We start from the raw sequence: 12,087 nt of genomic DNA, 5'->3' as shown, positions 1-12,087 counted from the left end.
TTCGGTGGCACTTCAGTGGGCTTAGGTCGGACTACAGCTTTTGTCGGGATCCAACCCAATATAAGATGGTACTTGTCTTAAACGTTCAGTATGGAGAAGGATTGAGTTGCACAAATCCTTTCCCTCACCCCCCCCCCAAAAGCCCTCAGAGGACAAAATTCTGACAGAATTTTTCAAAGCAGACAGAAGCAGTGGTACTACTGCTCCACAGTCGCCATCCCATAACAGGATGAGAAAAAATCTAATTGTTGTTAATATGGTATAAAATTATGTGCCATTAAGTTACCATTAAATCAATTACATTCTCTTTCCTAAACTCTGAATATAATGGATTTGGATATTCACAGGCTGTAGGTTAATTGGAACCTGCCGTGTATAAAGGATAAGCCACGGCTTTCCGGATATATTTACTGCATTATCATTCTATGTGTGTAAATAATTCAGTCTGTTTCCTGTAGGCCCCCATCATCCTAGCACTTACTTTTCCTGATATTTTCTCCGACAGGTTTATATTACCATTTTTTTTTTTACTCAATTTCACTGTGCTGAAAATGCTTGACTACACAGACTTCCTCTCATTTCAAACAGCCGTATATTAAATGGGGTTAACTGATGACTGCTCATCATCTCCTGAGGATACAGGATTAGGAGATTTTGTTACAGATAATTAAAGAGGATGTCTGCGCCATCTTCAGCTAAAAATACCTACAGCCTGGATTCTCAGGTTGCAACCAAGTTTGGGTCAACCCTTCCATGTTAGCTTAATCTATAGATTATACATTACTATATTCACTGGCAAAAACCATACATCATACTTAATACATTCTTCAATACATAATTCCCCCCCCCCATAACTAATTAAATAGTGGGGAGCCCGATTCTCACTAGAGGTGCAAGTACTTAATTTCAGATCCTGGACATAATGATCTTAGGAGTCTATAAACCATGTTGCAGCCTGAGGCCATCAAAGTGATGCAAAACAAGATAAAAACAAAATGCAGGTAATGACCGATTGACATGCGTTTGATATGTGCGCAACTGCGCACATCGTGGTGACCTGGAAGTGGCTAGAAAAGGGAGGGAAACTGGGGGTGGGAGTAGGGTAGACCAGGCTTATACACCTTCCCCGTCACATACAATGACCTAGAATGCAACCCCCACACAAATCAGGGGTTGCCTGTACAGAAAACACAATTTCTAAAAACAATCAAACCCATTTCAACAAACTCTAAAAACAACAAACCAATTCATACAAATGTTCGGTTAGTATTTCCTAATATTTCACACTTCGGGACAGCCTTCTTAAGCAAAATCAACTTCTGCAGCAGGTGCCTATTACAGAGGACTGGAACTGCCAACACTAAAAGCAGGATCTCTAGTGGGAAATTTAGAGACACCCCTTGTTATAGCCTAAACAATCCCTTCATACCTCAGATTCAAGGCCAGAGCTAAGAGACATTTAGTTTCAGAGTTCAAAAGTGTTATTTTAAGGCTGCATAGTCCTAATCTATATACTGTTAAAGAAACTGCAAATCAAACAACACACAATGTTCCGTTTTCAGAGACTCCAAGATTAATCTATTGGTCCTTTAAATGGAAATAATACCAGCTTAAAGAACTATGTATTAGTGATTTACTTATTATAAAGTTTGGGTTTTTTTATCGCATGTTGCAATTTAAGTGGCGCTCAAGGCTCCTACGAATGAAGGTTTAATATCAACAATTAACATTGAGCTAGAAAGTGACATTGAAAGCTGAAGCCAAACGGCAATATCCACCATAAAAGCAATAAAATGAGTGAAATAGCAAACGCAGGAGTCAATTGTAAATCACTGATTAAAAGCTTGAGAGAATAAAATTGCCTTCAATCTGTGCTCAAAAGGTCACGTGCTAGGTGGCAGCCAAGATCCCTGGAGAACCTATTCCACAACTGAGGAGTCACCACCAAAAAGGCCCTGCCTTCGTGGGGTCACACCCATCACATCTGAAGATATTGACACGGGATGCACATGCTGTTAATAACATAGAACGACCTACCTCTTCCCACCTGTACTGTAGATCCTGTGCCACATGGTGATTCCCTATAGCAATGGAGGGTCCAAATCCCTTGTTTGTCAACCTGAAAACAGCAATATGTCCTAATCAGTTTACGGCAGAGATGGAGAAATTGTGGTCCTCCAGATACTGTTGGACTATACTTTCCAACATCCCTGACTATCATCCCTGCTGTCTGGGGTTGATGGGAGACGGGGTCAGCAATGTCTGGAGGCCCACAGGTTCGTTCCCTTCTTCTGTTTTTCTACTTTGGCAATGGGTAGCTCCAATCTTGCCAGCCTCACTGATTTCAGAGGTATAGAATTAGGTACAAGATGGAGTCCTACATAGGATTAAGCCCGGTCACTATATGTCATATCATCATCATAATCATCATCATTATTAAAACCCTAAAAAATCCACACCAGGTCATGAACAATAAAACTGTAGGAATATTGTTTGTGTCTTTAGCTTGCCTTTTAACAAAACCTGTGGGAGAGGCTTAAAAGGGATCACTGTACCAGGTATTTAAACCTAATGATTGTCTGCAAAATCTCTCTTTATGCCACTGGAAGGGGAAAGCAGGCCAAGTGGAACATTTTGTTAATCGGGTATGTTAAAGTTTATATACTCTTGCAATTCAAGGGACACTGTACTGCCCTTTGTGGCCATTGCTGAGATTTATACATTTATTTACAGTAACTTCAAATGTCCTACAGGCTGTGTTATCAATCAGAGTTGTGGACAAACTATTTCTTTATTGGCAGTGCCTCACTATTGGGCGAAAGTTAATTTGGAATATTAGTCACTCATGTTGGAATTCAGAAAATATCAAGGAAGCTTGGAAATGAAGGAGATCATTAAAGTTCCTACCTATCTGCACTCTTTCCCTGATCCCCCTTTCCCTCTGACTCGGTTGCTTTTAGAACACATACATTAATTCTACCTTTGTCTGCGTACAGAAACAAAAGACACCCTAACAACTCCCATTGGATGAGACACAGAGCCATGCAGGCGAATGGCTCAGATCACGACGCTGCTCGATGATGTAGGGCTCCTTCCATCCGGAAGCATGCCTGTGATCTCACAAAAGCCGGTTCATGACAAGCAACCCAAAGGAAGATCCACACGTGACCTCACAAAGGACAGCTAGGAGAACAGAAATTCCAGGCACTTGTTACTCTAGGCAACTCCAAAGCATTTTGCTGCACCTTTCCCCCTTCCAGATACAGAAGCCAATCAGATTGGCAATTGAATCTCCACTCAACACGGACAACTGGACATCCTTCTCTACTGTATTCTCTAACCCTGAACCATCCCTTTTATATTACTGATCACCAAGAGGTGCTTAATACGCTTGACTGAAGTACACTATAAAGATTCACCCTTAAGAAGCAGCTCCGAAGTGACCTCTCCGGGGTGCAAGCCTGGGCAGTCTGTATGGAAGTCCTGGGCTGCCCAGGTGACAAGGCCCCCTTCTTGGCCTTGCCGATGTGATCCAAAGGAAAGCAGAGCAATATGTTTGGCACCAGCTTGGCTGCAGGAGTTGCAGGAAGGAGGTGTACAAGACACCATCCAACAGTCTTAGGGACTCCACTCCAAATTTGTGTAGGGTCTACTCCCTACTCTTTTCTTCTCCCAAAGATATCCTGCAAGGCAGAAGAGGTTCAGGATCAGAATTTCCCTTCTGTTAGATGAGCTCCCTTTCCAGGTTGACAAGCCCCATCTGCTTCTCACTTCCCCCCATAGGAGCCAGTTCCTTGGGGCTTCACCCCCCCCTTAAATATTTGAGGGGTCTGGGAGCTCCCAAAGTTGATGGGTATTGCCATTCAAATGGTGTGCATGCACCATGTGTTGTGATCAATTATGTGGGGCGGGGCTTACCTGGGTCCCCCCAATATTTTATTCAACTTGGCAGGCACCCTTGCTTCCCTCTACAGCACATGGAGAAACTGCCTTCTTGATCATTGGACCTATTCTTGGTCTCGTTTGCTCGATCCACCAGAGCCTGTCTTCACATGCAGGGGAAGCAGCCCAGTCAGGACTTAAGAAAAACATTCTGCACATCCCCAGAGTCTGTCTCTCTTTTCTGCTTTAAGTGCAGAGCCCTGGCATTTGAAATCAACCTCTGGAGCTGAGTCCAGTTAAACCCTGGCTCAGATTAACTCCACAGACACATATAAGAAAAAGCATATATAGGGTTTTGGAACATACAGTATTCCCAAATATCGGTTTCCTCTCTCTTCATTGTTTATTTGGCTCGAGACCAGGTTGGAATTTCACAAAAACAGAGCCAGAGAACTGTGGGCGGAGGGGAAATAGCTTGCTAGCACTCTTGTGCAAGAGCTTAAATGAGAGTCCAGCCCTGCAGTTGCTACACAGATATGGTTAGGTACTCTGGGAATGTGGTCTGTCTGAAACCTTGGAGAGTCGCTGCCAGACAATGCAGACAATCTGGGTCTGACTTGGCAGCTTCCAATGTACGTTGTTGAGTTTAATTTTTCTCATGCAACATTCTAGCACAGATGCACTTTGAACTCCAGCGCCCATCATCCCCAGCCAGCAAGGCCAAGGGTAAGAGAGGATGGAAATTGTAGCTCTGCAACATTTGGAGGGCCACAGGTGCCCCATCCCCAATCTAATAAACCAGCCCTTTTACACATGGATGGGGACTTGGGGACAATCAAGAGACTGACATTGTGTTTAGGAGCTCCAAGGAAGAACAGTCTTTGAAGACCAGTGCAATTTCTGTGGAAGCATATCAGACAATTCATGGTTTCTTCCATCCACGGAGACACTTGCCTCATTAAGCTCCTGCTATTTATGCTTTTAATGTCCTTATGGGAGTCTTTCTTCTTTTCTTTTCTTTTTGTTTTTTTGTCCAAGCTGTAAACCAGCAGATGATTGAATACACAGGAAATTTGCCATATCTTTTTCACAGATGCTGTCAGATGGGTGAAACAAGGAAATGGAAGGAAGCACAGATCGAAGGATTATCACTCTGTGATTCTACAAGCGTTTGGTACGATTCAATGGCCACTTATATTGATGTAGATCCATTAGCAGAATCAGTGAATTGCTCCCTTGTGCGAGATTTGCCGGCTCTGTGGATGCTGTGCAGAGACGATTCAACAATCAGCTGTGAGGCTGGTGGAGCATAAGTTGTATGTGACCACTTTGCTAGCGATGGAAAAGACAACACTCCGATTCCATAGGTTATCTCAGCAAAGAAAGGGGTACTTTTTGTTACTGGCAATTTATCGTTTCCCAGTGTTTGGATTTGAGCAGAGGTTTTTCCTTTGGATCTCAGAATTCAGAATGCAATGCTGTCCTCTTAATAAACACAAAGGGACAATTGACAAATCTTAAAAACTTAACATTTCCATGAACAGGAAACGGAATCAAAGTTCAGCTTTTATGAACTACTACCTGGTAACGACACATATTATTATTATTATTTTGTTAATAGCCTTCAACACTGAGAAACAGGAAATTGAGAACAGAATAACCCTTTTAAAAGATCAGGAATTTCCCCACCTTGGTTGGTTGATTGATTGATTGATTGATTGATTGATTGACTGATTGACTGATTGATGCTTTGAAAAGAAAATCTATGTGCTATTTTACCACACCATACATTCATTAGTTTCCTTAATATGCATGCTACCTCACTAAGGGGCTAGCAAATGTTCTAGTCATACAAAGACACTTAAAAACTGACCTAAAAGTGCTTCCAGGCTTCTTTTTAAAAACAAAAAAACATGAATTTTTTACTAATAACTGCGCTCCTTCTCTCCCCATCTCCATCTCTCTTTCTCTGAGTTAGTGTTTCCCTTCTTCTTCTTTGGCGATCACTTGTAGCCAAGTAAGATTACCATCCATAAACATGGTTTTAACAGTGAGCCTGCAAGTGACTGTGGAGGCCAATTCTCGACCCACATGTCCTTCCACAGTGGGGACATAGGTTTCCAGGCAGAAGTTGATCATGGTGAGGGTTTGCCAAGCATGCCTTCCTCTTAGGGCGTTTCTCCTTTTCATCCTGAGTTCGAGTGTCTTTAAAGCCCATGACACCTTTGGTAAAGGATGTTCTCCAATTGGAGCACTTGCAGGCCAGTGTTTCCCGGTTGTCGGTGTTTATACTACATTTTTAAAGATTTGCCTTGAGAGAGCCTTTAAACCTCTTTTGTTGACCACCAGCATTACACTTTCCATTTTTAAGTTCGGAATAGAGTAGTTGCTTTGGAAGATGATCATCAGGCATCCACACAACATGACCAGTCCAACGAAGTTGATGTTGAAGAATCATTGCTTCCACACTGGTGATCTTTGCTTCTTCCAGTACACTGATATTAGTTCACCTGTCTTCCCAAGTGATGTGTAAAATTTTTTAGAGACACTGTTGATGGAATCTTTTGAGGAGTTGGAGATGGCATTTATAAGTGGTCAACGTTTCACAAGCATACAGTAAGGTTGGTAGGACAAGTGCTTCCCTAACTTGCACTTTGCTAAACCTATAGGTGAGGAACCTCAGGTCATGCAGCCCAATAAGGTTCTCCATGCCTTTCCTCAGACCATTCTCCTCCTTGTCCAGAAGGCAAGACTGTGGTCGCACTACAACTACCTGTGCTGGTGCACTGAGACCCAAAAACAGCCAGTCTGAAAGCACCCTAGTGTTTCTTCCTGTTTGTTTTTTCTTCCTGTCCTCTTCCTAGTTTTGTGGTCGTTTAGCTAAAAGTAAATATATAACACAAAACAAGCAAACATACAAGATGTAATTTAAAGCCCACTCTTGTTCACAAGGAGCTGCTAGCTCTGCTGCTGGCTGCAGCCAGACTAGAAATCCTGACAAGATGGAAGTCTGCACTGGATCTCTCTAGGGATGGATGGTTTGAGAGGATGCGGAACCATTGCTTTGTCTGAGCATTTAACCCATCACAGGAGGGTGATAAGAGGGGTTAAGACCATTTTGATGTTGCATGGTCTCTGTTTTTATGCCTCACAAATGAAAATAATGTGCTGCATAGGCCCCCCAACAACACATGCCTAAAATAGATTCCCTATTTTATTATGTCTGCAAAAGTGTACTGAACCTTCTGTTTATTTCATTCTAACTGCAACAATGTGCTCCACACACTTGTTCTTTATTCATTGTTCGTCTTGTCTGCATGTTGTTGTTTTTGAAAACTCAATAAACACATTTTAAAAAATAATAATAATGAGTTATATAGAGCTGATGCTCAGATTACCCGCTGAATTACAAGGGGGGTCAAATAATCCATTTGTAATTACAAATCTGAATGAAAGCCATTTTAACTCTCTGCAGATCATCCATCCATCAACTACCTATATGATGATACATTTTCTTCTCTATTACAGCTGTCCAGCCCAGGTCCTAAGCAATTAGTGAATCACTCATGCTCAAATTTGTGGCTTTGAACAGCAAATCTTCCCCTCACTAAGTGTTTATTATCATTTTAAATACTTAACCTGTCCGCAAGACATTTTACTTTCTTAACCAAATGGCATTAAAAAGTGCTTTGCCCGGCCTTCTGTGAATCAGAGATCTTATCTCAGTAACAAAATTTCGAAAAGCTCCTAGCTATGAACAAAGACGGTGTTGTGCTCACATCGTGTTAAAAGAATCCTGCGAATTATGATTGAAAAGTGAAGCCTCTGAAATCCCATCGCTATAGGAGGCAGAGTGGAAGGAAGTGTAATTTTACCGAAATGTAAATGGGGAGGGGGAAGCCACACAAAAAGAGAGAGAGGGGTATTGTATCTCGGAAACCCATTTAGGATTGGAAAATATGTCAAACTCTGCTCCGACACCCGCAATGCTAAAGATTCAGATTTGCATAGAAATTTCCATCCGTGGTATTTTGATTATAGTCAGCTGGTCTTCCTTGCAAGTTTCAATCGAGTCACATCCCCTAGCCTAATGCATGGCAAACCTGTTTTGCCTGTGGATATCAAGTCTTACGGTCCTGGTAGAGAAATTTCACACCTCCATCAAAAAACGTACATAGATCTAACAGTACAATCCTATAAGTGTTTAGTAAGCCCTGCTGAGTTCAATAGGATTTTAGCAAACCTTAAGAACATAACAAGAACCAGCTGCATCAGACCAGTGTCCCATTCAGCCCTACATCCTGACCCCACAGTGGCCAACCAAGTGCCCCAGTGGAAAATCTGCAAGCAGGACAAGAGCCCTCTCGCCTCAGGTGGTTTCCAGCAACGGGTATTCAGAAAAATTACTGTCTCCAACCATGGCGGCAGAGCAGAGCTATTGTGGCTAGTGGCTATTGATAGTCTACCCAGATGTCAGCTTGACCATCCAATTTATAATAGGGGCAAGCAGAATATAATATGGAAGTATATAGGTGGTACATGACCCCAGTCAAGCTTGCAAAAATTTATCATTTGCCCGATAATAAATGTTGGAAATGTAAAGAGATTGAGGGTACATTCTTTCACCTTTGGTGGACGTGCCCAAAGATTAAGGCTTTCTGGGAAATGATCTATAACGAAATGAAAAAGGTGTTTAAGTACACCTTCCTGAAGAAACCAGAGGCCTTTCTCCTGGGCATGGTCAGCCAATTGGTGTCAAAGAAGGATAGAACTTTTTTTATGTATGCCACAGCAGCAGCAAGAATTCTTATCGCAAAGTATTGGAAGACAAAAGATCTACCCACCCTGCCAGTCATCTCCGAGACCTGGGGGAAGAGCTGGTGGAAGAGGATGGGAAGAAATTTAAAGACTATCTACAGAAACAGTGCAAAATTTATGAATGTTAAAATGATGTTGAATTAAAAATAAGCGGCATTAGTGATAAAGTTAAAAGAGTATGCAAAAATGAATTGATGGATGAAAATATTTGAGTTGTAATATGTTAAGATACAAAGTTAAAGATGATAAATTGAAAGAGGGCAAGGATTTGCTGATTTGATTATGTAAATGGGAATACAAAAAGAGGAGGTGTGAGGAGGTCAAGGAAACAAGGTAATGAGTTTTAAAGTTAAAAAAAGGAAAAATGGATTTTTTCTTTTGTCTTTATATTTTTATTCACTTTTTGTTTTTTGTATCTTGTATTTTTCTTTTTTCTTTTTTCTCTTTTTTTCGCTGTATTTTGTTATGTTTTTGTAAAACTTCAATAAATATTTATTTTTTAAAAAACAAAAACAGAATATAATATGGAAGAATGGTATAAAGATGCGTGGGATGTATCTATTACTGATAAATTAACATGTGCCACTGAGGTAAGACGAGGACTGCGCAGGAGAAATGATTTCGAGGAGATACGGAAGGTGTTTGTAGAATTTGTACTGTTAAAATGGAAAGGGGTCAAACCATCGCAAGAGGTGTTGAAATTTTGCAAGGCTGGATAGTTACAATGGAATGGTCTCAGTGGTGGGGTGCACATTTTAATTCTTATTTATTTAGATAGATAGATAGATAGATAGATAGATAGATAGATAGATAGATTCTTTATTGTCATTACACAAGTGCAACATTGCACAAGTGCAACGAAATTGGATGCCATCCCTTAAAAACAACAAAAGCAAAACAACAACAACAACCAAACAAACCACATTCCAGCCACACCCACACCCACACCCATCAAACTCCCAGGTCACACTATCGAGTTACAGCATTTAAGAAGGCCACAGCTCTTGGGTAGAAACTATTTTTCAGTCTGTTTGTCCTTGACTTGATGTTTCTGTATCTCCTGCCAGAAGGCAGTAGTACAAACAGACTGTATCCCGGGTGAGATACATCCTGCAGGATATTGTTTGCTTTCCTAAGACAACGGGAACCGTACAGTTCTTCCAAAGATGGGAGGGGATGACCAATAATCCTTTGGGCTGTGGTTATGACCTTCTGGAGCACCTTCCTCTTCCTAGCTGTACAACTGGAGAACCAGGCACAAATACAGTATGTAAGAACGCTCTCTATGAAACCTCGGTAGAAGGACACCAGCAGTCTCTCACTCAGATTGTTCTTCTTTAAAAGTCTGAGGAAATAAATTCTCTGCTGGGCCTTCTTCACCAGAGCAGTGGTATTTATGATTACTTTGTCAAAAGAAGAAGAAGAAGAAGGGGAAGGGGAAAAGGAGGGGGGAATAGAATCGCCCACAGCCATCCCTGGGTGTGCACAAACCACCAAACTTCCAGTCAACAGCCAACCAAACTGACCCACTGCACCTATGGCCTTTTCCACCCATCCTTTGTATTTGCAAAGGGTGTTTGAACATCTAAAATAGTTTGATGTTGCAAGAGCTCCTAAACTTTCAGTCTCTTTTTTTGTTTCATTTCTAAAGGTCATTTTTATAGGTAAGCCTGGGTTTCAAACATGTCAAAATCAACTCCATATATATATGCAGCCTAGTTTGCATTCTATGTAGAAGCTTTTAATGAAGTTTTACAAAGAGAGAGTAGCAATGATTGGAACTGAGACCGCCCTGCTCAACATGTAGTTTGTGGGACTTTCAGGATCTGCATGGGAGCGACCTTCATGCCAAAACAGCAATCACAGCTGTACCCTGCCCACAGTTTAATTTCATGCCATGCCAACTTCTGCTACTCACTGCACATGACTTGGTTTGTGCCAAGGCTCAGTCGTGGCATCTGTTTTCAGTGCCACGTTTCCAACTCCGGAACACAAGCAGAAAGAACAGAATTTAAAAGAGCCTCTGAGCAAATCCAGAGTGCATTTCTGTCTCTATCCAAATAAGGGTCTCAATTCTAGACCGGAAGATGACCTTTCCAGACTGATTTGAGCCCCAACATCTTTCCACCACTCTAAATTAAGTACTGTCAACATGACTGCGCATGGAAACTTCTCATTTTGCAGTTCTATTTGTTGTCACAAAAATGTGGGGAACTGTTCCAGTATTCCTTGCATGATATATTAATTTGAATTACAGACTAAATAACTTCCGGTGTGATCCACTTGGGCTGTGTACACATTAATGTTTACTCTGGTTCCAGTGTGCTCTCACGCCTGGCCTTTGAAGCTGTGTCCCAACAACATGAGTCACAATCCATCTCTAGCCTGGAGCTACGTGATGCACTTCCCCTCAAACCAGCTCCCATCCTATTTGCTGCATTCACTTCACATTTAAGCTGTGGTATGTGCATTTGAGGCAGCCGTTGTGCATGTGCAGATGATTCTCACTGAATATGAGTTTGGGGTGTTGCAGATGTGTGAGAGGACATCAGGTAATGCACATCAGGAGAAGACACCCCTACCCCTATCTCTTGTGTGTATAGAACAGGCATAGGCAAACTCGGCCCTCCAGATGTTTTGGGACTACAACTCCCATGATCCCTAGCTAACAGGGCCAGTGGTCAGGGATGATGGGAATCTTAGTCCCAAAACATCTGGAGGGTCAAGTTTGCCTATGCCTGGTACAGAAATATGCAAATGCAACGTGGAACCCTGTGGAAGAACTGTTTTAAACTGCTAATAGGCATATAACCCTAGATAAGTTGGCTGTGGTGCAAATAAGGAGGCATTAAAATATCCAGGCTTGGAATCTAGGTATATATTTGCATAAGATACGTTAATACAGAGTTCCTCTGGTACAAGTAAAAATGAAATGCAGGATTCAACTTTTTAAACTTTTTTTTAACCATGCATTTATAAAAGTGCTTTTAGAAGCTGTTTCATGGAGGTTTCAGGTTTTCCAAGATGCTGCCTGCTGTTCCCATCCTTAAACACGAAGGTTTTTAAAGACATGATTTGTTTTCAAGCTGCTAAGAATTAGACATGCATGACATAAATTTACCTAGCTGTGTCAAGTTTGCTCAGGCACTGCCAGAGTGACTTGCTATGATGACTAAAACTGGGAGAGGCATTAAGCAAGGCTACAGTTAAAAACAGGGTGTTTTAAAAATATATAGCAGAGAGAGCCGACAAGCTCCACTCTGCCTATGGTTAACTTTCATTGGTTTGTCCTATAAAGGTAATGGTAAAGGGAACCCTGACCATTAGGTCCAGTCGCGGACGACTCTGGGGTTGCAGCGCTCATCTCGCTTTATTGGCTGAGGGAGC

At 41.7% G+C, this 12,087-nt stretch overlaps 1 protein-coding gene and 1 long non-coding RNA gene across 12 annotated transcripts in view; one reads left to right on the top strand and one right to left on the bottom strand.

Annotated features, from left to right (window-relative positions):
• LOC309325644 (uncharacterized protein C7orf78) overlaps nt 1-12,087 on the bottom strand; it is a 46,649-nt gene that overhangs the window by 17,982 nt on the left and 16,580 nt on the right. Inside the window, exons 1-2 of one of the 11 annotated variants that reach the window (XM_081833840.1) lie at nt 2,981-3,076; nt 2,038-2,119 (exon numbers count right to left, since the gene is read on the bottom strand). The exons of 1 other annotated variant lie outside the window; for it this stretch is intronic. The gene's annotated coding sequence lies outside the window, so the exon portion shown is untranslated. Of the gene's footprint in view, nt 1-2,037; nt 2,120-2,907; nt 3,077-12,087 lie in introns of those variants that run through there. 9 more of the 11 variants (XM_081833843.1, XM_081833839.1, XM_081833844.1 and 6 more) reach the window with 9 other exon arrangements.
• Nucleotides 3,189-5,785, top strand: LOC309325807. The gene is made up of 3 exons (XR_014150028.1): nt 3,189-3,378; nt 4,560-4,608; nt 4,976-5,785. It is a non-coding gene; the product is annotated as an uncharacterized lncRNA (long non-coding RNA).

Source organism: Podarcis erhardii (genome assembly GCF_964252035.2).
Source record: "Podarcis erhardii genome assembly, chromosome: 12".
NCBI classification, from domain to species: Eukaryota; Metazoa; Chordata; class Lepidosauria; order Squamata; family Lacertidae; genus Podarcis; species Podarcis erhardii.
The sequence above is the reverse complement of the archived record's forward strand: the minus strand, read 5'-3'. Positions and strand labels throughout refer to the sequence as shown.